General features: G+C 40.5%; 1 protein-coding gene and 1 long non-coding RNA gene across 4 annotated transcripts in view; one reads left to right on the top strand and one right to left on the bottom strand.

The window, feature by feature from the left end:
- The window catches only part of AP1S2 (adaptor related protein complex 1 subunit sigma 2), a 157,763-nt gene that overhangs the window by 3,199 nt on the left and 130,602 nt on the right, over positions 1-23,962 (top strand). The gene's annotated exons all lie outside the window — the stretch shown is intronic.
- LOC129640441 (uncharacterized) overlaps positions 1-23,962 on the bottom strand; it is a 227,622-nt gene that overhangs the window by 138,673 nt on the left and 64,987 nt on the right. For all 3 annotated transcript variants that reach the window (XR_008708812.1, XR_008708810.1, XR_008708811.1), the window contains exon 3: positions 12,244-12,315. This is a non-coding gene — a long non-coding RNA (uncharacterized LOC129640441). The remainder of the gene's footprint in view (positions 1-12,243; positions 12,316-23,962) is intronic.

The raw sequence follows: 23,962 nt of genomic DNA, 5'->3' as shown, positions 1-23,962 counted from the left end.
AAACAGAGTATAGAGCCATCTCTCACTGTTCCTTCTTGATCTAATTTAGCTTTTCAAGTGCAGTCAAAGCTCTTAAGTTTCTCTTTAAAACAACTCGAGTTGCAGCTGTTTTCAGGTATACTTTATATAAGGTATTGTACTGAAACCACAAATTATAAGAAGCCAAGCATTAAAGGGAGGCACAAAGTATCCAAGTAGAGTGACCGTAGAGAAAAAGTCATCCTCAAATGCTGCAAGGTAGAGAGGGCCTCATAGTGGATTTGAACTTGAGGAAGGATAGAACATCACTCCAAAGAGAAACTTCTGAGAGATGTGATGCCAAGGAAGGAAGCATGAGGTAAAGTGGAAAGAACATGGGTTTGGGGGCCACACAGATCTGGATTTGAAGCCACTGCCTAGATGTGTGAGTTGAGTGAGTTACTTCCATACTATGAGGCCTCAATTTCCTTATGTGTGAAATAAGAATAATAATACTTCTCTTCAAGGACTGTCCTAAAACTACTAAAAAATTTTAAAAGGGTGTAAAATATCAACATATAGCTCAATCAATGAAGCGATAATGGTAAAATCTCGAGTGTGGGCTTAAACATGAGGTATACCTGGTAGGACCAGTTTGGCTGGGGTGAATGCTTTCCAGAAAGGACTCAGGGGGACATTAAAAGAAAAAAATTTGAATCAGTAAATAAATGCAGATTTCAGCTGTCCTTGAATTGCACCAGGCTACAGAGTTCAAACTTGACTCTGGAGACAATATAAATATGAGATCTATCAAGGATTTTTTAGGAAGGGAAGTGACATGTTCATACCAGTAATTAAGACTCTTCTTGTACTGACTGGAACTGAGGAGATTAGATGTTATTCTCAAGTGGATTAATTTCTCTTTCATGCCAAACTTGTGTTCTACTCCAGCAAAGTATGTGGGTCACTGTGGCTCTACTAGTTAGGCTAAGCTAAGTAACAAATTAACTCCCAATCTCAGTGGCCTGACCCAACAAAGATATATTTTTTCTCAGACTTCATACCCAGCACCAGTTTATGGGACTCTGCTCCATATAGTAACTCAAGAATCAAAGCTGATGGAGGTGCCACCATCTTGTCACACCATGATCTCAACACAAGATTTCTAGGGCTACTGCAAGAAGGGAAGAAACAGTTGAGAGGCGACACAGAGACCTTATGGCCAGGTGTGAAAGTGGCACATTTCACTGCTGCCCATATTCTGTTGGTCATAACTCAATCTCAACCTAACTGCCCAGGTGGCTGGGAAACACAGAGGAACACATGCAATGTTAGGCAAGCAGCTCTCTGCCACCAGGGAGCCACAGGGCGTCATCCCTTCCTTTTATACTCTTCCCTTATGCAATTGCAGGCCCACCACCCTAAAGGCTCCTTAGAGGCTGTAGCATGTGAGGCCTTCCTCAAAGTTCTCTTTAAGTCACTAAGTTGAGCTCCATTCCACAGGTGCAGTTCAATGTACTGAGCTACTGAGGGTACAAAACAGACAGATCGAGAAAACTTAAGGATAAATGAATATATTTCAGATGTGTCTGCTCTTCAGAGCTGGCAAAGTATGCATAAAAGCTGAGTAAACTGGAAGGCCAATGTTGTAGTTCTAAAACAAATTCACTGTAAAGATTCCAATGCCTTTAATGCAGTGATAAAGTACAGATGTTCAGCATGTCGAGGACATAAAGAAATTATAAATGCACAGTGGAACAACACGCCAAAAGTGAGTGACTACACATGAATTATTCCAATTAATCCATAAATAAAAACATATGCCAATACAGTAGTCCCTGAAAAACAAGGAGATATATGTCATGTGTTTACAAAAATTCTAGGTGAAAGTTTGAGAACTGATGAAAGTGGGATCTTTACTAAGAACAACTCTCTTGATAAGAATGTTTGTTGCTCCTGCTACTGCTAAGTCGCTTCAGTCATGTCCGACTCTGTGCAACCCCATAGACGGCAGCCCACCAGGCTCCCCCATCCCTGGGATTCTCCAGGCAAGAACACTGGAGTGGGTTGCCATTTCCTTCCCCAATGCATGAAAGTGAAAAGTGAACGTGAAGTCGCTCAGTCGTGTCTGACTCTTCGCAACCCCATGGACCACAGCCTACCAGGCTCCTCTGTCCATGGGATTTTCCAAGCAGATAAGAATGTTTACTAAGTGCTAAAAATCTTACAGCTGCTTTGCATGGATTAGTTCATTTCATCTTCACAACAACCTATGTGTTGATGTTATCATCATTTTACAGATGAAGGAAGTAACTCATTCAAGGCCTCCTAACTAGTAAGTGGAAGATCTAAGATTCAAACCTAAGCAGTCTTTCTAGAGAAACTGAACTTCATTATTGTGTTTGGCCTCTGATACAAATGAACCATATCCGGAATTCTGCAGGCCCACTGAAACCTTCTGAGGTAACCTTAAAAACCCCATTATGCTCTCCAGCATCTGGCCCAAAAAACAGTCTTTAGATAGCATCTTTCACAAAGCTCCTCATATGGCTATTTTGCCTCTAACTGATTCGACTTGGGAGAGACTGAAAGAGGTCTGTCTAAGAGGAATCAGATTATCCTGCTAAACGTGGGCAACTAGCAACAGAAATTAAAATATCACAGACACCATGAATCAAGAGACTTGATTCATGTCCTGATTCTAGTCCTGATTCTACACTTTCCTAGCTGTGTAAACAAAGTCACAAATATTTATTGAGCATTGTTCTGGCTATCTGGGATTTCCCTGATGGTTCAGTGGGTAAAGAATCTGCCTACAGTGCACGAGACACAGGTTTGATCCCTGGGTCACAAAGATCCCTGGAGGAGGAAACGGCAACCCACTCGAGTATTCTTGCCTGGAAAATTCCATGGACAGAAGAGCCTGGCAGGCTACCATCCATGATGTTGCAAAGAGTCAGGATGACTGAGCACATGGCACTGGTGATTGACTTTTTAGTAACAAAACACCCCAAAATTTAGTCACTTCAAACAATCATTTTGTTGTATCTCATGATGTTATGAGTCAGGAATTTGGGCAGTGCTCAACTGATTCCTCTGCTCCTCATGTTATCAACTGAAATTACTCAGTGGTATTCAGCTTGTGGATGGGCCAGTCTGGAGGGCCCCAGATGGCTTTTTGCACATGTCTGGCAGTGATAGCTGTAAGGCTAGACTCTGCTGAGAATGTTGACTAGAGTTCTGTACATGGACCCTCCAACATGGTGACCTCATGATAGTCACAACTCTTATAAGTTGACTGGTTTCCCTCAAGGCAAGCATTTCAAGAGGCTTAGAAGGCTACAAGGTGTATTATTTCCTAGCCTCAGAGTTTCAGAATACCACTTCTACCACAACTTATTGATTAAGAAAGTCATTAAGTCCAGTTCTAAATGAAGGGAAGAAGAACTCAGTGGGAGGAGTCACAAAAAACAAGCCATTTTTTAAAAAACTGAAGTACAGCTGATTTACAATATTGTGCCAATCTCTGCTACATAACAAACTGACTCAGTTATATACATATATACATTCTTTTTTATATTCTTTTCCATTATGGTTTATCATAGGATATTAAATATAGTTTCGTGTGGTATACATTAGGATCTGTTGTTTATCCATTGTAAATGTAATGGTTTGCATCTACCAACCCCTGACTCCCAGCCCACCCCTTTCCCTTCCCATCCCCCTACCTCGACAAGCACAAGTCTGTTCTCTATGTCTGTGAGTCTGTTTCTGTTTTGTAGATAGGTTCATCCGTGCCATATTTCAGATCCCACATGTAAGTGATATCCTTGATATGTCTTTCTGACTTACTTCACTTAGTATGATAATCTCCTATTGTATCCATGTTGCTGCAAATGGCATTACGTCATTCTTTTTCATGGCCAAGTAGTATTCCATTGTATATATGTACCACATCTTCTTTATCTATTCCCCTCTGTTGAGGGACATTTAGGTTGTTTCCATATTTTGGCTCTTGTGAACAGTGCTGCTATGAACATTGGGGTGCATTTATCTTTTTGAATTATACTTTTGTCCAGGTATATTCCCAGGAGTGCAATTGCTGGATCATATGGTAATTCAATTTTTAGTTTTCTGAGGAACCTCCATGCTGTTTTCCATAATGGCTGCACCAATTTACATTCCCACTAACAGTGTAGGAGGAGGGTTCCCTGTTCTCCACATCCTCTCCAGCATTTGTTCTTTGTAGATTTTTTACTGATGGCCAATAGGACTAATGTGAGGTGGTACCTCATTGTAGTTTTGATTTGCATTTCTCTAATAATCTGTGATGCTGAGCATCCTGTCATGTGCCTACTGAGTCATCTATATGTTGAAAGAAGCCATCTTGAATCTATTGCAAGCAACCACTCTATGCCAAGCACCATACTAGTCATCAGTTCAGTCGCTCAGTCATGTCCAATTCTTTGTGACCCCATGGACTGCAGCACGCCAGGCTTTCCTGTCCATCACCAACTCCTGGAGCTTGCTCAGACTCATGTCATACATACATTCATAGATATACAAGGTCCGTGTTTTCCTGGGTTATATGTGTGCTTTTCAATATAAAATGAAAAATTTTTATTATGAGATTGTATATTTTCTTTGATTGTTCATTTAAGATAGGACTTCCTCTTGATTCTCCAGGAGAATAAACTGGTCCAATAAAGAACCAGATAGTAAATATTTTGGTTTTGCAAGTCATACAATCTCTGTTGCAGCTACTCAACTCTACTGTTCATAACCCCAAACAGCTATACACCACATGTAAATACGTGAGCATGTGTGCATACTCAGTCATGTCCAACTCTTTGCAACCTCATGATCTGTAGCCTGCCAGGCTCCTCTGCCCATGGTATTCTCCAGGCAAGAATACTGGAGTGGGTTGCCATTTCCACCTCCATGGGAGCTTCCCAACTCAGTGATCAAACCTGCGTCTCCTGCATCTCCTGCACTGGCAGGCAGACTCTTTACCACTGAGCCACCTAGGAAGCAAGTGAGAATGACTGAGTTCCAATAAAAGTTTATTTACAAAACCAGGCATTGGTCTTGATTTGGCTTGCAGAACATAGATTACCAACGCCTGGTCTAGTAGATAATAGATGCTCAAATAACTATTGGTTGGATGGACAAATTTTAAAGCTTGGAAAATACTTGCATGAGCTTTCATTACTTCAAATGCCCATCTGTTCCTTTTCACACAGGATTCAAGAAACCCACTGTCATTCAGGTCAGCCCCACAGGACCTCCATGGATATCAAGGGTCTAGGCAAAAAGGGATCAGGCCATGTAACCCATAATCTAAGTCTGGAGTTGGAAAATCAGATTAAAAAAAAAAAGTTCCAAGTAGACAGATCAGATGTGGGAGATAAGCAATTCAGCTTAGTAACTCAGGAACAATGGGACAAAGTGTCAGTTTTATCAACTGGCATCATTTCTAAGATTCCATTTATGGGAGGAAATGCTGCCAATTAAATAATGAAACACCCTAGTCTATAAGATGCATCCCAATTTCAGAGGGGTTAACAAGTGGGAAAAAGTGAATGTCAAAGAACCAATGAAATATAAATTTTCTCATTCATTTGTCCACAAAACAAACAAAAGCAAAGTATCATTTATAGCACCTATAAGTCCCAAGCACTTTGCATAAATATTTCTGTGCAATCCTTACATCCATTTAGAGTGGTTCATTATTCTCTGCTTTTTACACTCCTGCCTCCCTAAATCACATGTGGTTTCTTGGATAGACCATTCTCTTCCCACTCCAGGTATTTTGCAAATGCTATTGCTTCTCCCTGGACCCGCATCCCATTCCTATAGCTCATCCTTAAACACTTTCAGGTATCAACCCTTTCGTTTCTGACTCAAGAAAACATTTTCTAAGCACAGTGCTTATGTGGCTATAGTTCAGCAAATCTAAGATGTCCTTAACTCTAAAACACACAACTATTAATATTTTCTATACCACTAAGAAAGAAAAACACAACAATTAAATCATGACCTACTATCAGGCATAATACACATCTCAGTTTCACAGATGTTAAATTGGGTGTGTGAGGGGGGATGTACGCTTGGAGATGATGAAATCTGTTAGTTCAGTACAAGTCAGTGATTTTCAAAAGGTGATGTCGCCTTCCATACTGTTTGTCTTTCAGTACAAGGGATGAAATGAAGGAAATCTTACTCACAAAAATTCCTAGGGAAGCCGCAAATGGTGGCAAGAAAGCCCCAGCTAAGAACCACTGCTTTAAATGATGGGTCTGAAGGACACCAACGGTTGTGGGAAGACCAGTCAGGAAGTAGTTACAGAAATCGGGAAGAGAGAGTCATGACATGGAGTAGTGTGTGGTTTCAGTTCAGTTCAGTTCAGTTCAGTCGCTCAGTCGTGTCCGACTCTTTGAGAACCCATGAATCGCAGCACGCCAGGACTCCCTGTCCATCACCAACTCCCAGAGTTCACTCAGACTCACGTCCATCAAGTCGGTGATGCCATCCAGCCATCTCATCCTCTGTCGTCCCCTTCTCCTCCTGCCCCCAATCCCTCCCAGCATCAGAGTCTTTTCCAATGAGTCAGCTCTTTGCATGAGGTGGCCAAAGTACTGGAGTTTCAGCTTCAGCATCAGTCCTTCCAATGAACACCCAGGACTGATAGAAAAAAAAAAGTCATAGTTGTTAACTTTCCTTATACCAACCTATCTGATAGGTACTATTAGCACCATTTAACAGATGAGGAAACTAAGGAATAGAGAGTTTGAGAAACTTGTCCCCAGTGGGAGAACCAAGACTCAAGCACAGACAGCTGGAATATATTCTTTTAGAGCCAGAAATCAATAAGACTTAGTGATGATATTAAGTGAGAGAAGGAAAAGGGGAATAAAAAGGTTATTCCAGTTTGGGGCGTAAGTAATGGTGGACAGAGGTGACATTTACTGAATGAAGAATATTGTAAGAGGAACAAATTGTGAGAGGAGAAGAGAGGGAGTCAAAAATTCCATTTTGGACAATGTTACATTTGAGGTGCCTATGAGACATTCAATAGAGGGATCAAATAAGCAGTTGGTATGGCTCAGAACTATTCTGAGTAAAAATTCTAGAGTTGTCCCCATTTAAAGTTTTAGTTCTAGTTGTGGATAAAATCATTTACACAGAATGGAGAATGAGAAGGAAAATTGTATAACTTTCCAACTGCTTTATCTGCTTCCTTTGGCTTTTTTCTCCTCTCCTGAAAAACTATCTGGCTGACTAGCAACTCTTTTAAGGAGATGTACAGAGGATGATATGGTTGGATGGCATCACCGACTCAATGGACATGAGTTTGAGCAAACTCTGGGAGAGTGGAGGACAGGGAAGTCTGGCATCCTGCAGTCCATGGGGTTGCAAAGAGTCGGACATGACTCAATGACTGAACAACAAACAACAACAAAGGCCAAGTTCGGCTTTTCATCCATTCCATGCTGTTCCATTATTCAACACATCACCATTATTTGGAATCTTCTTTCCAGGAGATGGGTAACTCAAAGAGGTCTATAGTGCAGACCATAAACAGTTCTCAAAATCTCAGATTGGTTAAGAAGAGGTAGCATAATTAGTGAATACGAGTTCCATCTCTGATGTAACAATGCAAGGGTTTGAATCCCAGATCCACAATGTATCACCACATGAATGTGGGGAAGTTACCTAAGCTCTCAAAACCCTACTTTCCTCATCTGTAAAAAGGGCTTGATAATAGGTCCTGAGCTCGCCAGCTTATTTTGAGAGAAAATTCATTCACGGCACATATAGCAGGGTGCCTTGCCCATAGTAACTGCTAAATAAATATTAGCTGTTCTTATTAATTCAGATGAACCATAGTAAGTGGGTGATGTTGCTTGTAAAATTTCTTTTAAGCAAAGTCAGTTCTAAACACTGACAGATTAAAAAAAAGAATGACAGTTCTTCAGCATAATTAGGCAGAGAAACACTAAAAGAAGGTGAATTTCTGCAGCATTCTCACGCTCATGTGATAAGATACTGTCAGGAGACCTGAAAGAGCTCTCTGCCCCATCCTCACACTTCATATTTCCTGATGCATAAAATCCCATTTGCACAGGACAATGCCTTCTGCTCCTGTGTTCAGGGATTTGGAGAGAAGTAAGTCAGTAAATGTGTTGAGCTATTTCAAATCCTGAAAGATGATGCTGTGAAATGCTGCACTCAATATGCCAGCGAATTTGGAAAACTCAGCAGTGGCCACAGGACTGGAAAAGGTCAGTTTTCATTCCAATCCCAAAGAAAGGCAATGCCAAAGAATGCTCAAACTACCGCACAGTTGCACTCATTTCAGATCAGATCAGATCAGTCGCTCAGTCGTGTCCGACTCTTTGCGACCCCATGAATCACAGCACGCCAGGCCTCCCTGTCCATCACCAACTCCCGGAGTCCACTCAGACTCATGTCCATCGAGTCGGTGATGCTATCCAGCCATCTCATCCTCTGTCGTCCCCTTCTCCTCCTGCCCCCAATCCCTCCCAGCATCAGAGTCTTTTCCAATGAGTCAACTCTTCGCATGAGGTGGCCAAAGTACTGGAGATTCAGCTTTAGCATCATTCCTTCCAAAGAAATCCCAGGGCTGATCTCCTTCAGAATGGACTGGTTGGATCTCCTTGCAGTCCAAGGGACTCTCAAGAGTCTTCTCCAACACCACAGTTCAAAAGCATCAATTCTTCAGCGCTCAGCCTTCTTCACAGTCCAAATCTCACATCCATAAATGACCACAGGAAAAACCATAGCCTTGAATAGATGAACCTTTGTTGGCAAAGTAATGCTTCTGCTTTTCAATATGCTATTTAGGTTGGTCATAACTTTCCTTCCAAGGAGTAAGCGTCTTTTAATTTCATGGCTGCAGTCACCATCTTCAGTGATTTTGGAGCCCAGAAAAATAAAGCCTGACACTGTTTCCACTGTTTCCCCATCTATTTCCCATGAAGTGGTGGGACCGGATGCCATGATCTTTGTTTTCTGAATGTTGAGCTTTAAGCCAACTTTTTCACTCTCCACTTTCACTTTCATCAAGAGGCTTTTGAGTTCCTCTTCACTTTCTGCCATAAGGGTGGTGTCATCTGCATATCTGAAGTTATTGATATTTCTCCTGGCAATCTTGATTCCAGCTTGTGTTTCTTCCAGCCCAGCATTTCTCATGATGTACTCTGCATGTAAGTTAAATAAGCAGGGTGACAATATACAGCCTTGATGAACTCCTTTTCCTATTTGGAACCAGTCTGTTGTTCCATGTCCAGTTATAACTGTTGCTTCCTGACCTGCATACAAATTTCTCAAGAGGCAGATCAGGTGGTCTGGTATTTCCATCTCTTGAAGAATTTTCCGCACTCATCTCACACGCTACTAAAGTAATGCTCAAAATTCTCCAAGCCAGGCTTCAGCAATACGTGAACCGTGAACTTCCAGATGTTCAAGCTGGTTTTAGAAAAGGCAGAGGAACCAGAGAGCAAATTGCCAACATCTGTTCGATCATTGAAAAAGCAAGAGAGTTCCAGAAAAACATCTATTTCTGCTTTATTGACTATGCCAAAGCCTTTGACTATGTGGATCACAATAAACTGTGGAAAATTCTGAAAGAGATGGGAATACCAGACCACCTGACCTGCCTCTTGAGAAACCTATATGCAGGTCAAGAAGCAACAGTTAGAACTGGACATGGAACAACAGGCTGGTTCCAAATAGGAAAAAGAGTACATCAAGGCTGTATATTGTCACCCTGCTTATTTAACTTACATGCAGAGTACATCATGAGAAATGCTGGGCTGGAAGAAACACAAGCTGGAATCAAGATTGCCAGGAGAAATATCAATAACTTCAGATATGCAGATGACACCACCCTTATGGCAGAAAGTGAAGAGGAACTCAAAAGCCTCTTGATGAAAGTGAAAGTGGAGAGTGAAAAAGTTGGCCTACAGCTCAAATTCAGAAAACTAAGAGCATGGCCTCTGGTCCCATCACTTTATGGGAAATAGATGGGGAAACAGTAGCTGACTTTACTTTTCTGGGCTCCAAAATCACTGAAGATGGTGACTGCAGTCATGAAATTAAAAGACACTTACTCCTTGGAAGGAAAGTTATGACCAACCTAGATAGCATATTCAAAATCAGAGACATTACTTTGCCAACAAAGGTCCGTCTAGTCAAGGCTATGGTTTTTCCAGTGGTCATGTATGGATGAGAGAGTTGGACTGTAAAGAAAGCTGAGCGCTGAAGAATTGATGCTTTTGAACTGTGATGTTGGAGAAGACTCTTGAGAGTCCCTTGGACTACAAGGAGATCCAACCAGTCCATCCTAAAGATCAGTCCTGGGTGTTCATTGGAAGGACTGATGCTAAAGCTGAAACTCCAATACTTTGGCCACTTCATGTGAACAGTTGACTCATTGGAAAAGACCCTGATGCTGGGAGGGATTGGGGGCAGGAGGAGAAGGGGATGACAGAGGATGAGATGGCTGGATGGCATCACCGACTCTATGGACATGAGTTTGAGTAAACTCCGGGAGTTGGTGATGGACAGGGAGGCCTGGTGTGCTACGATTCATGGGGTTGCAAAGAGTCAGACACGACTGAGCGACTGAACTGAACTGAACTGAAGGCAGTTAATGTAATCTCCCTGATGGGTACAACAAAAGAAAAGAACTAGGATGCAACCCCCAGAGAACAAATCTCCACTCCTTCTCAGATCTATGGACAAGAAAAGATTTCCCTATTTTGGACAGTAAATGGACTGTTTTTTGGGGGTTGAGATGATCACAAAAACACATGCCTGGGCATTAAGGCTGGGCTATGGAAGTCCTCATTCTCACTGGGCATCAGAACCACCATGCAAGATTCTGAATGATATCTGTCATTCAGAGAGGGTTCCGCTCTCAGAGATTCTGAGGTAATTAATTGGGGAACACCCACTTTGAAGTACTGCTTAGCAGTTTCTAACACAGTAAACATATATCTGCCCTAACAGCCAAAAAATCCACTCCTGGGTATACACTCAACTGAAATGAGTGCTCATTGTCCACCAGAAGGTATGAACAAGAATGTTCACAGCAGTTTCATTCAAAGTAAAACAAAAATTGGAAACAACCTAAATGCCCCTCAGTATTGTAGAACACTGCTTCCATGACTCCCTGTGCATATTAAATTCTGCAGATGCTCAAGTCCATCATATAAAATGGGGTGCTTAGTCACTCAGTCATGTCCAACTCTTTGTGACCCCAGGGACTGTGGCCTGCAAGGCTCCTCTGTCCATGAGAATTCTCCAGGCAAGAATACTGGAGGGGGTTGCCATTCCCTTTTCCAGAGGATCTTCCCAACCCAGGGATCAAACCCAGGTCTCCTACATTGCAGGCGGATTCTTCACCATCTAAGTCACCAGGGAAGTCCATAAAATGGGGTAGCATGTGCATATAGCCTATGCACACCCTCCCACACACTTCAAATCAGCTCTAGATTTCATATAATACCTAATACAATGTAAATGATATGTAAATAGTTGATTGTTGTTGTTCAGTTGCTCAGTCGCATCCAACTCTTTGCAACCCCATGAACTGCAGCATGCCAGGCTTCCCTGTCCTTCATCATCTCCTGGAGCTTGCTCAAACTCATCTCCATTGAGTCAGTGATGCCATCCAACCATCTCATCCTCTGTCATCCCCTTTTCCTCCTGCCCTCAGTCTTTCCCAGCATCTGGGTCTTTTCGATTGAGTCAGCTTTCCACATCAGGTGGCCAAAGTATTGAAGCTTCAGCTTCAGTATCAGTCCTTCCAATGAATATTCAGGATTGATTTCCCTTAGGATTGACTGGTTTGATCTCCTTGCAGTCCAAGGGACTATCAAGAGTCTTCTCCAACTCCACAGTTCAAAAGCATCAATTCTCTGATGCTCAGCCTTCTTCAAATAGTTGATGGCACACAGCAAACTCAAGTTTTGCTTTTTGGAACTTTCTGGAATATTTTAAAATACTTTTGATCTGTGGTCAGCTAATTCTGTGGATGTGGAACTTGTGGATATAGAGGGCTAACTTTATAGTAGAATGGACAAATAAAATGTAGTAGATTCTACTACTACACAGCAATGGAAAAGAGTAAACATCTGATACACATAACAGCATGGATGAATCTCACTCATGATGAAATAAGTGAAAGAAGCCAGATAGAAGCATATCTACTATATGATTCTATTTACAGTAAGTTCAACAGCAGGCTAGACTCACCCAAGATGATGCAGGACAGAAGAGTAGTAACCCTCAGGAGTGTTCTTCTGAGGTTCTGGGAATGATCTTAACCTGGGTAATGATAATACAAGTGGATGCATATATAAAAATTCATTATGTTATACACTTAAGATTTTTGCTCTGTATGTCTATTTACTTGTTTGTTTTAAATCTCAACTACAAACATTAAAAAGTCCCCCAAGTGATTCTTAGATGTGACCAGAATTGAGAACCACTGCCATCAGGCTACCAGGTCTGCCAGAGTATTGTTCTACCCACACCCAGCTTTGTCCTTAGGTAACAGATTTTGCCATGTCATTCTTTGCTCTCCTAAAACCACTCAAAACACTCCTGAGAGGCTAACAGAGAAAGCACTAAGTGCATCATTTAAAATTCCTAGCAAGGCTATTATCTTCACTAATTCATCTTTTCTGTACTTTGCAATTTCTAAGAGATGAGAATTTTCTTGTTAGTCCTTAAACTCTATAGGTCCAAATGTCCAGAAAGAAATCTATGGCATCACTGCTGACCTCTTAACATTCCTCTGGTTTAGAACTTTCTCTTCTATACTGCAAGCCCATGCAAAAAAATTAAAGAATAGTAGAACTATGTAGAAGCCAAGAAATAATCCACTCTGAGGCCCAGACAGGAGAACTGATTTGTCTTATGTCACCCAACAAATCAGTAATCTGACATTCTCACACACTGATGATCTGACACTTTTCCATTAACATGCATTTTTGAATAAGAAACGCTGTCCCCAAAGTCACCTGGTGAAACGCCAACAGTAACAGCAAAGGCTTTGGGAGATTTGGTTGTTGTTCACTTCATGTTTTTTTCATCCAAGTGTTAACTAAAAATGCATCTTCTATTTCTAGCATTATACCTGGCCTAGTGACATGGCACCAATAATCTTGGAGTCCCCATGTGCCCATGGTCACTCATTTGAAGGTGCCAGAGTATTGCAAACTAGTTCAATCTGCAGTGAAGAGAGCGAAAGAATGGGGCAAGTGTTATGGTGCAAAATACGCTAATCAGAGTTCCAGTCTGAAATCTGCCTCCTACCAGACCCTAAGCAAATCATGAAAACCCCAAGAGCTTCAGCTTGTTTATCTATAAAATGGGAAAATGAGCTATGGTTCAAGCATTTCACTGACTTATTTTAAGTATCAAATAAGACAAGGTTTATGAAACTACCATAAGCCTCTACCAAAACACACAAGGCTTCCTCCTTTTTTTTTTTCATGATACTAAATATATCTGTGAAGTCAAAGGAGGAGAACAAAGCTGGAAATGTGCTGATGGATGGTTTTTCTGCTAAAATATTTGCCAGCAAAAGGCATCTTGTTAACAAGCTACTCTGTATACTGTAACATATATTTCACAATTTATCTACCTCCTGCAGGCTGTCAAAATAATTGGCTTATAATATTTCTAAAATATAGTCAGCCATCTCTGGATTTATTATGTGTATATCCATTTGCATAATGATGACTGAATTTACACATCATGCATCTTTCCAGACTTTAGGTTTCCATTACTCTTTCTCTGAAAATCCACAAGTTTTGTTACAAAATGCAAGAGTCTCTAAGCATGGTTACCATTTTCTTCAGCATAAAAATAAGTGACGGAAGTAGTGCTCCACTGTTACCCTGGAGATGAGAGACCAGGTACTATTGATAACAAGCTTGGAATTTCTTCCATTGGCCAGTGAAGAGGTGGTTCCAGATTTGCTGCTCAACTCTGTCAAGGCAGCAACCCCAACCTCAGTAAGTTGACAGAACACTTGAGGCAGAGGCACTGTTGCCCGTCATCATTGTATCTGCTATTAGGAAAAGATTTTAGTAGCCCAATCCAAGCTAAGTGGAAACACAAAGGTGGTGGCCCCAGTAGACAGTGATGGCTGGTACTGACGACTGGCTATCCCAAAGCCATCCCCAGCCCATTCTCCCTTGCTGTGTTACACTACAGAGAGTGGCAAGTCAGAAGCTTTCCCATATTCTCTTGCAGCTCTGGTTTGCTATATGACCCAGCTCTGGCCTGTGAGCTACAACCGAGTTTTTCAGCTTTTCTTTGCCCATAGAGTCTATCTCATTATAGTCAAATTACTGTGGTTTGAAGTCATTTGAAATATTTCTTCTCCCTGTACTTTATTATTATTATTATTTTAATTTGGCCATGCCACATGGCATGTGGGACCTTAATTCCCTAACCAGGGGTCGAATCTGCAGCCCCTACGTTGGAAGTGCAAGCATAAACACAGGACCATGAGGGAAGACACTTTTCTCTGTGCTTTTCCCACTAACTTACTATATACCTTTAGATTTGTTTCATTTGTTTTTGATTTTTAGGAAATGCTTCTAAATTTAATTTTGTTTGCTGCTGCTGCTAAGTCACTTCAGTCGTGTCCGACCCTGTGCAACCCCATAGACGGCAGTCCACCAGGCTCCCCCATCCTTGGGATTCTCCAGGCAAGAACACTGGAGTGGGTTGCCATTTCCTTCTCTAATGCATGAAAGTGAAAAGTGAAATTGAAGTCGCTCAGTCGTGTCCGACTCTTTGCGACCCCATGGACTGCAGCCCACCAGGCTCCTCCGTCCATGGGATTTTCCAAGCAAGAGTACAGGAGTGGGTTGCCATTGCCTTCTCCGTTAATTTTGTTTAGAGTTATGTAAAATATTTACATGATTCCAAAGTCAAATCTGCAAAACATAGTAAATTAGAAAGCCCACTTTCTATCCTTGTCTCTTCTACCTGGATTCTTCCTTACGCACGGCTATTTTAAAGATTTTGGTTTACTTTTCCACTGTGTGGTTTTTTTTGAATTTTAATTTTTAAATAATTCTAGTTTTACAGAAAGTTGCAAACATAATAGAAACTCCTTATATACCTTTCATCCAGCTCCCCTAATGTTATTGTTGTTTAGTCACTATGTTGGACACTTTTGCGACCCCCTGGACTGAGCCCACCAGGCTTCTCTGTTCAAGGGATTTCCCAGGCAAGAATACTGCAGCTGGTTGACATTCGCTTATCCAGAGGATCTTCCGAACTCAGGGATTTAACCCACGTCTCCTGCATTGGCAGGCAGATTCTTTACCACTGAGTCACCAGAGAAGCCCTCCGCTAATGTTACATCTTACTTAACCATGGTACATTTGTCAAAACAGAGATTAACACTGGTACAATACTATTAACCAAACCATAGATTTCTTTAGATATCATTATATTGCTGTTGTCCTACTAACATCCTTTTTCTGGGCCAAGATCCTGCATTACGTTTAGATGTCATGACTACTTAGTCTTCTCCAATCTGAGATGGTTTGCCAACCTTTCTTTGTTTTTTGTGATTTTGACACCTTTGGAAAGGACTGGTCAGTTATATTATGTAACATTTCATAATCTGAGTTTGAATGATGGGTCTTCATGGTTAAATTCAGGTTACACATTTTTGACAAGAAAATCATAGACATGATGCTATACCTTTCTCAGTGCATTGTGTCAGGCATATGATGCTAATTAACAACATTACCAATGAGGTTAACTTGGTAAAGGTAGTGTGTCACAGGTCTCTCCACTGTAAAGCTATTTTTCCCTTTATAACTACTAAATATTTGGGGGAGATACATTAAAACTATGCAAATATCTATCTTATTTCTACCCAAACTTTCATCCACTAATATTAGCATCCATTAATAATTCTTGCCTAAAACAATTATTAGCATAGCTTTCAACAAATGGTGATTTTTCTATTTACAACATTCTTTCTATATTTGTTATTGAAACTCTATTAAAAACAGAACTTTCCTGCCTCTTTCACTTTAAAAAAATTTTATTTATTTATTTTTGGCTGCACTGGGTCTTCGTTGCTGCGCAGGCTTTTCTCTAGTTGTGTTGATGGCAGGGAGGGGGCTACTCTTCAATGTGATGCGTGGGCTTTTCACTGCAGTGGCTTCTCTTATTGCAGAGCATGGACTCTAGGGCATGCGGACTTCAGTAGTTGCAGTTCATGGGCTCAGTAGTTGCAGTTCATGGGCTCTAGAGCACAGGCTCAGTAGTTGTGGTGTACGGGCTTAGTTGCCCTGTGACATGTGGGATCTTTCCGGACCAGGGATCAAACCCATGTCCCTGCACTGGCAGGAGGATTCTTAATCCTCCTGAACTACTGAACTACCAAGGAAATCCAGCTTCCATTTATTATTTTACCCAATTTATTTACATCAGTATGAATTCATGGATATTCATCTCATTCTATAGGTTATAATCCATTACTATCATTATTTTTTTCTTGCTCATATTTTCCCAGACTTGGTCATGAAGAGTTCCTTCATGTTGACTCACCTGTCCTTTCAATACATTTCCATGATTTTTCAGCACTTCTATTTTCTGATACCACAAAATGTTTTGGCTCTTCCTGTATCTCCCCTGCCCTAGTTCTGAAGTTAGTCATATCTGTAAGGAATCCTGGTTCCTTTTATTGGAGAATAGATTTGAGCATTATGTGTGCTTCTGGCTACTGGCTACTGAACTTCATCAAAATTAAATTATTTTGCTTTGCAAAAGATACTGTTAAGAAAATTAAAAGCCACAGATTGGGAGAAAATATTTCTAGAATATATATCTGATTAAAGATTTGTCCCCAGAGTATTAAAAAAAAACCTCTCAAAAATCAATAGCAAGAAAACAAACAACTCAATTAAAAATGGGCCAAGAATTTGAACAGACACTTCACCAAAGAAGATGCGTGGGTGGCAAATAAGCATATGAAAAGTGACATTGTTAGTCACTTGAATATGCAACTTAAACCACAATGAAATACCATTATATACCTATTAGAATGATCAAACTGAAAATCAAAAATAACTCAAATATCCTCCATTGGAGAATATAGAAACAAACTGGTATACATATACAATGAAATCTACTTAGCCAGAAAATGGAACAAATTACTGATACATGCAACAACATAGATGAATTTCAAATGCACTGTGCCAGATGAAAGAAGCCAGACCAAAGGCTATATCCTATATGATTCCATTTACATGACATCCTGGGAAAGGCAGAGAGATCAGATCAGTGGTTATCAGAGGATGGAGTTAGGGGAGAGGATAATTACAAAGGCACACTAGGAAATTTTAGGGAAATATTCTAAATCTTGCTTGTCATGGTAGTTACAAAACAGATATAATATGTCACAGTGGGTACATGCATTGGTCAAATTTCATAGACCTGTATACCAAAAAAAATGAATTTTTCTATATATAATTCATTCCTCAATAAAAAGGGGGGAGGGGAAGCAGGGCGGGATGCAAAGAAATTCAAATCACATCTCTGAAACTCCAGATTATCTATGTCTAGTCAAACTGACCACAACATTTAACAGGGTGCCTTAAATTTTCTATAACTTTTTGTGCTTCTGTGATCAGAGGCCTGGAAATAGCCATGAAACATCATGTGAATAAAGTACCTTGTACATTTGGAACAGGGTTTTACAAGAAAAAATGAGAAAAGCAGCTATTCTTCTACGCTGATAAAAGGTGTAAGAAGCAAACCATGTTAAGAGGCTTAAAGGCCTAAGCTCCGGAAATCTTAATTTAAGAGACACAGATGGGCCAATTAGTGCTTTTGAATAAAGGACAGAAAATCTTCCCCAGCTTTGTTCAGGGCAGTGAGTCATTCTGAGCGAATCTGTTCAGAACAACAATTCAGCAAGGCCACAGGCATTGCTCATTACGGAGGTGGGGAAGAGGTACAGGCCCACTCTGAAGAAGAGCTGTCCCCTCTGTCTTCTTGAAACCTGAAGTCAGGTATGTTCTTGTCCTAACATCCTCCTCCCATCTTCCCATCAAGTCCACCTCTTCTACATCGAGTGCAAATCCCTTATAGCCCCTTCTGCACCAATGAGGACAGTCTACAAACTGCAGCCCATCAGCCAAGCCCAGCCAGCTACCAGGTTTTGTATGACCTGTGAGTGAAGAGTGGGTTTTTATAATTTTTTAATGATTGAAAAAAATTAAAAGAAGAATAATATTTCAAGAAGTGTGAAAATTAAATGGAATTTGAATTTCAGGGCCCATTAATAAAGTTTTAGTGAAACACAGACATGCCTGTTTCTGCATTGCCTATGAATAGTTTCACAACAGCTGAGCTAAGAAGCTGCTAAAAAGACCATGTGACTCACAAAGCCTAAAATATTTACTATCTGCCCCTTTACAGAAAAAGTTTGCTGACCCTTAATCTAGGCATTTTCATTCTGTTGCTTCTAAGTTGATGTCTAGACTATAAATTTATAAAAAGATGAGTTCCAGAAGCATCCTTTACACAGTAGATCATGTCTCTATGACATTGTAACAAATTGTGCTCAATACCTTTGGCTGCTGCTAAGCAGGATAAAGACATGGAACACTGAGGGAAGAAAAGAATAATTTGAGAAATACATGGATTCTCTGTTTCTAAAACTATCTACTTAAGTACCCATAGTTGTACACACTCTTATAGGAAATTTGTAAAGTTTGAAACAATAACTATTCAACTGGAACATTTTACCAATTTCTCAACTCTACAAGTTACACTGTCTTTCCAACATGAGTGCTGGAGAATCCTATCCAGAGCAGTGATGGCAAGTTATACTGATTCTGTGCCTTTCCTTCCTCACCTGTTCATATTTTAGTACTGCTCATATTTTCTTTTGACATTAATCAGATTATGAGGCCAAATGATGTAGCAAAAAGAATGCTGGACCCAGATATGATTTAGAATCTAAAAGTATGCATTTATATCTTGGTTATACCATTTACATTAGATGAATTTTGTTAACATCTTGCAGCCCTGATGTCCTTATCTATAAAGTATGAATAAAAATTATACTTCACAGGACTTCTAAGCACTAATAGTTATGTGCAGGCATCATGCTTATGTTATGATCATGATGATGTATTCTATCTTCTGGACCCCTTTCCTTTCTGCTCCCTCAACATTATGAAAATTACTTGTCTGATATTGAGAAAGCCAACTGTTAAGTAACAGAGTTCCTCAACAAGTGTGGCGAGCAAATCACTCAAAAAAAATCAGTTGTTTAAATTTTTTGATTAATTATTCCTATAAACTCACTTAACTAATGTTTGGCCCTTAAGCAGACAAAGACTAAACAGTTTAATATTGCTTTTATTCTGTGCTTAGGAAAACAGTCTCATTTTCAATTAGCAGGATCAAAGATATCTCACTAATAGGAGATGATGATCAATTAATTATGAGCTACACTGCTGTAAAGAGAAAATGCTCACTTCTCTTCTGCAGTCATTATTCTTCAAAAACACTGGGGGTGTATCATCAAATACAGGAATGATTATCAGATCTTATGAGTTCTGAAGTAACTATTTAAAATGTCATTAACCATTTCCATGGAAAACATACCTATTAAGGCTCATAAAAGGACAAAAACAATTGGCTCCAGATGTCGTGAATCATGCCAACCCCTACATACATGTGCGAGACACTGGGAATTTAAAAGCACTGAATTGGGGGTCAGGGGCCTGAGTTCTAGTCTTAAATCTAATACTAACCAGTGAAATGGGCAAGTGTTGCTCTATGAGCCAGGTTTTGAGTTCACAAATGTTAACTTTCCATTCTAAAGCAGTTTAATAACTGTGCCTCTTTAGTGTTCTAGGCACCAACCAGGAGGATGTTCCTTCTAATAAAGCTGTGACTGAAAGGTTCAAAATTCTGAAAGACAGCAGTTGTAAGGGTTGTTGGGTTTTTTAAAAAGCAATCTCTTTTATTCTATTGAAGATTACATGCAATAAAAATCTGATACTACTCACTGAGTCTTTTGGCCATCTGCTTGTGAGGTTTCTTTGCTTTATTGTCTCCTATGACCTAGCAGTAGATCTGGGAGATGGTGAAGGACAGGGAAGCCTGGCGTGCTGCAATCCATGGGGTTGCAAAGAGTTGGACATGACTAAGCGACTGAAGGATAACAACAATATGACCTAGCAGTAAAGACCCCATCACAAACAAGGTCAGGCTCCCTTGAATGAGTCTTAGCCCCAGACAAAGAGATTGGCTTTGCTCTGTAATACCTAAAGTGACTAAGACTATCGATCTGTGGGAAAAAAAAAAAGCAACCTCTGATATACGAAACTAATCTGATGGTCATAACTAGACCTCAATATTTTTATAAGCTCATTTGACACTCACAGCCAGGCCATTTTTGTTCTCTTGGAGAATATAAACTCACAGTATATCAGCCTCAAACAAGATTACTCTGAGATCATGATAAAATGAAATGAGGGAGGTGGGAGGGGGGTTCAGGATTGGGAACACATGTACACCCATGGCAGATTCATGTTGATGTATGGCAAAACCAATACAACATTGTAAAGTAATTAGCCTCCAATTAAAATAAATAAATTTAAATTTTAAAAAAAAAAGGAAAGAAAAAAACTCAAAGGCTTTAGAGTAGTCAATGAAGCAGAAAAAAAAAAATGAAATGAAACAAGACCACTTCATAACTTTAAACACAAACAAAAACAAGGTCACTGACACTCACAAAATACCCAGCCATAGCATTGTCCTCACTTTCTGATAGCACCCCATCTAGACCAAACTCCTGCTTCCTTAGACTCTCCTCTAACTCACCCCACTGGAGCCCAAATCCTATAGTATGTTCTAACATGCTCTTACAGAGGGACCCCATGATTCCCTGCAATGAGTAATAAGCCCAATTTATTTAATCAAGTGTCCTACAGTAATATTTGGCTAAAAGGCATTGACACATTCTAATATGTCTTTTCTTCTCTCATCTGGGACACCCAGAGCCAGGCTGATAGAACTACTATAAAGGTACAAGCACACCAAAAAAATCCTACACCATATAGCAAGCTAAAAAGACTTGGCAGAACAACTTTGCACTCTAGTTCCTGTCCCTTTTGTATCTTTCCTTTATTATCTCTTGGAAATAAAATCTCCCAAGCTTAAACTATAAAAAGAATAAATTGGATTTGAAGGGAAATATCCCAAACTATGTCCCTTGGGAAACCAGTGTCCTTCAAATGCTGATAGGTGATTCCAGAAAGGATTCTGTGGGAAAATGTCTTTGAGAAATTCTACAGGCCATAGTAAGTCCCCTTTCATTGTTCTAGTTCCAATTCTACAAGCTACTTTGAGAGTCATATAAGACCTCTTTAGTTAAATCTCAGTTTCTTACCTGCAAAATGGTTGTTATAATATGCCATGTCCATTCCCCAGTGTTTGGAAGCAAATTAAAAATGTGACAGAAAAGGGGTTTCCCTGGTGGTCCAATGGCTGAGAATCTACCTGCCAATGCAGGGGACATGGCATCAACCCCTGCTCTGGTAAAATTCCACATGCCACGGAGCAACTAACCCCACAAGCTGCAAGTGCTGAGCCCACATGCTGGAACTATTGAAGCCCATGAGCCCTAGAGCCCATGCTCCATAACAGAAGCCATCAAAATTAGAAGCCCACAAACTACAACTAGAGAATAGCTCTGCTCTCTGCAACTAGAGAAAACCTGTGTGCAGCAGTGAAAACTCAGCACAGCCAAAAATAAATAAATTAAAAAAAATTTTTAAGTTACAGGAAAGTATTTCAAAAACAGGAGAGTACCATGTTTAGGTGAGACATGGAGGCAGCACTGATTCCACTAGAGAAATCCTTAAAGATAAAAGCCTAGTCCAAAAATTAGGCCAAAAGGATTTGTGTGTACAATGGAATATTACTCAGCCATTAAAAAGAATACATTTGAATCAGTTCTAATGAGGTGGATGAAACTGGAGCCTATTATACAGAGTGAAGTAAGCCAGAAAGAAAAACACCAATACAGTATATTAACGCATATATATGGAATTTAGAAAGATGGTAACGATAACCCTGTATGCAAGACAGCAAAAGAGACACAGATGTATAGAACAGTCTTTTGGACTCTGTGGGAGAGGGCAAGGGCAGGATGATATGGGAGAATGGCATTGAAACATGTAAATTATCACATGTGAAATGAATCACCAGTCCAAGTTCGATGCATGATACAGGATGCTCGGGGCTGGTGCACTGGGATGACCCAGAGGGATGGGATGGGCAGGGAGGTGGGAGGGGGGTTCAGGATGGGGAACACATGTACGCCTGTGGTGGATTCATGTCAATGCATGGCAAAACTAAGACAATATTGTAAAGTAAAAAAATAAATAAATAAAACTGAAAACCAAAGCAAACAAACAAACAAAAAAAGGATTTGTGTGTAAACTAGAGCAAGCAAAGTGAGGAAGAGGAGACTAGGTATTTCAGGGCTATGGTTGGGAGACAAATCAACCAAAAACTTGCATAAAACAATCAATTATTATGTTCACAGATTCTGCTGGTCAAGAATTTGAACAGTGCATTATAGGCATGACTTGTCTCCACTCTACAATGTCTGCACCGCAGCTGAAGTGTTTTGACAATAGCTGGTGGGTATATCATCTTGAAGGCTTCCTCATTCACCTCTCTGATACTTGAGGCCAGCTACTGACTGAAATGCTTACATATGGCTTCTCCACATGATCTCTCCATGTGGGCTAATTAGAGCTTTCTAACAGCATGATGGCTGGGCTCTAAAAGAGCAAGAGGGACATGCATGGCACATTCATGACCATCCCAGTCCCATTGTGTCACTCTGTCATACTTTAATGGTCAAGGCAGTCACAAAGTTTCACCCAGGTCAAGGGGAAGGAACACAGACCCTACTACCCAAGAGCAGAAGTGTCAAGGTCACCCCGAAGAAGAGCATGTGAGATGGGAGACACTTTTGTGACCATCTTTGGAAAATACTGCCTCTTACCTGGGGCAGATGCAAAGTCAGTGAAGAAATAGGGATTCTTAAAGCCTGGATGGTGGAAGAACAAGAAGAAATCAACATTGTCTCAGATTTCAAGTCTAGGTGGAAAAAGAATAACCACAAAAGGCTTGAGTCAAAGTCAGTTTGCAGAGAAAAATAGTTCAAAGATGTTCCTAGTAGTTCTGTCTTTTGAGTTTGGAGAAGATATGAACATATTTATTGGCAGAGATAACAGAGCCAAGAGGAAGACTAAAGATAGAAAATGAGGGAGAGGGGCTTCCCTGGTAGCCTAGTGAATAAGAATCCTCCTGCTAATGCAGGGGACATGGGTTCTACCCCTGGTCAGGGAACATTTCACATGTCGCAGAGTAACTAAGCCCATGCACTCTAACTACTGAGCCCGAGCTCCAGGGCCCACAAACCACAACTACTGAGCCTATGTGCCACAATTACCGAAGCCCACGTGCCCAGAGCCTGTGCTCTGCCACAAGAGAAGCCACCGCAATGAGAAGCCCACGTACCACAACGAAGAGTAGCCCCCACTTGCCACAACTAGAGAAAGCCTGCACAAAGCAACAAAGACCCAGTGCAACTATAAATTAAAGAATAAATAAAATGGGCAGAAAATTAATAGAGCAAGATTCTGGAGGAGACCAACGTGACTAAATACTCAGATGGAAGTTTAACTTCACATGGAGAAACACTGCTTCTCTGAGGACACAGGAGGAGAGGATGGGAGAAAAAGAACAGAATTCTGAAACATTATGAAGTGCAGAGAAGGGAAAATGGCAGATCTCAAACTGAATAGCCTATCTTCTCAGGGAAGTATGAGATAAGAAAATCTATTGAAATTAAGATGAGCTGTCTTAAAGTCTGTAAGAAATAGAAATG

The sequence above is a fragment of the Bubalus kerabau genome, chromosome X (assembly GCF_029407905.1).
Source record: "Bubalus kerabau isolate K-KA32 ecotype Philippines breed swamp buffalo chromosome X, PCC_UOA_SB_1v2, whole genome shotgun sequence".
NCBI classification, from domain to species: domain Eukaryota; kingdom Metazoa; phylum Chordata; class Mammalia; order Artiodactyla; family Bovidae; genus Bubalus; species Bubalus kerabau.
This window is presented reverse-complemented; position numbering and strand designations above follow the sequence as displayed.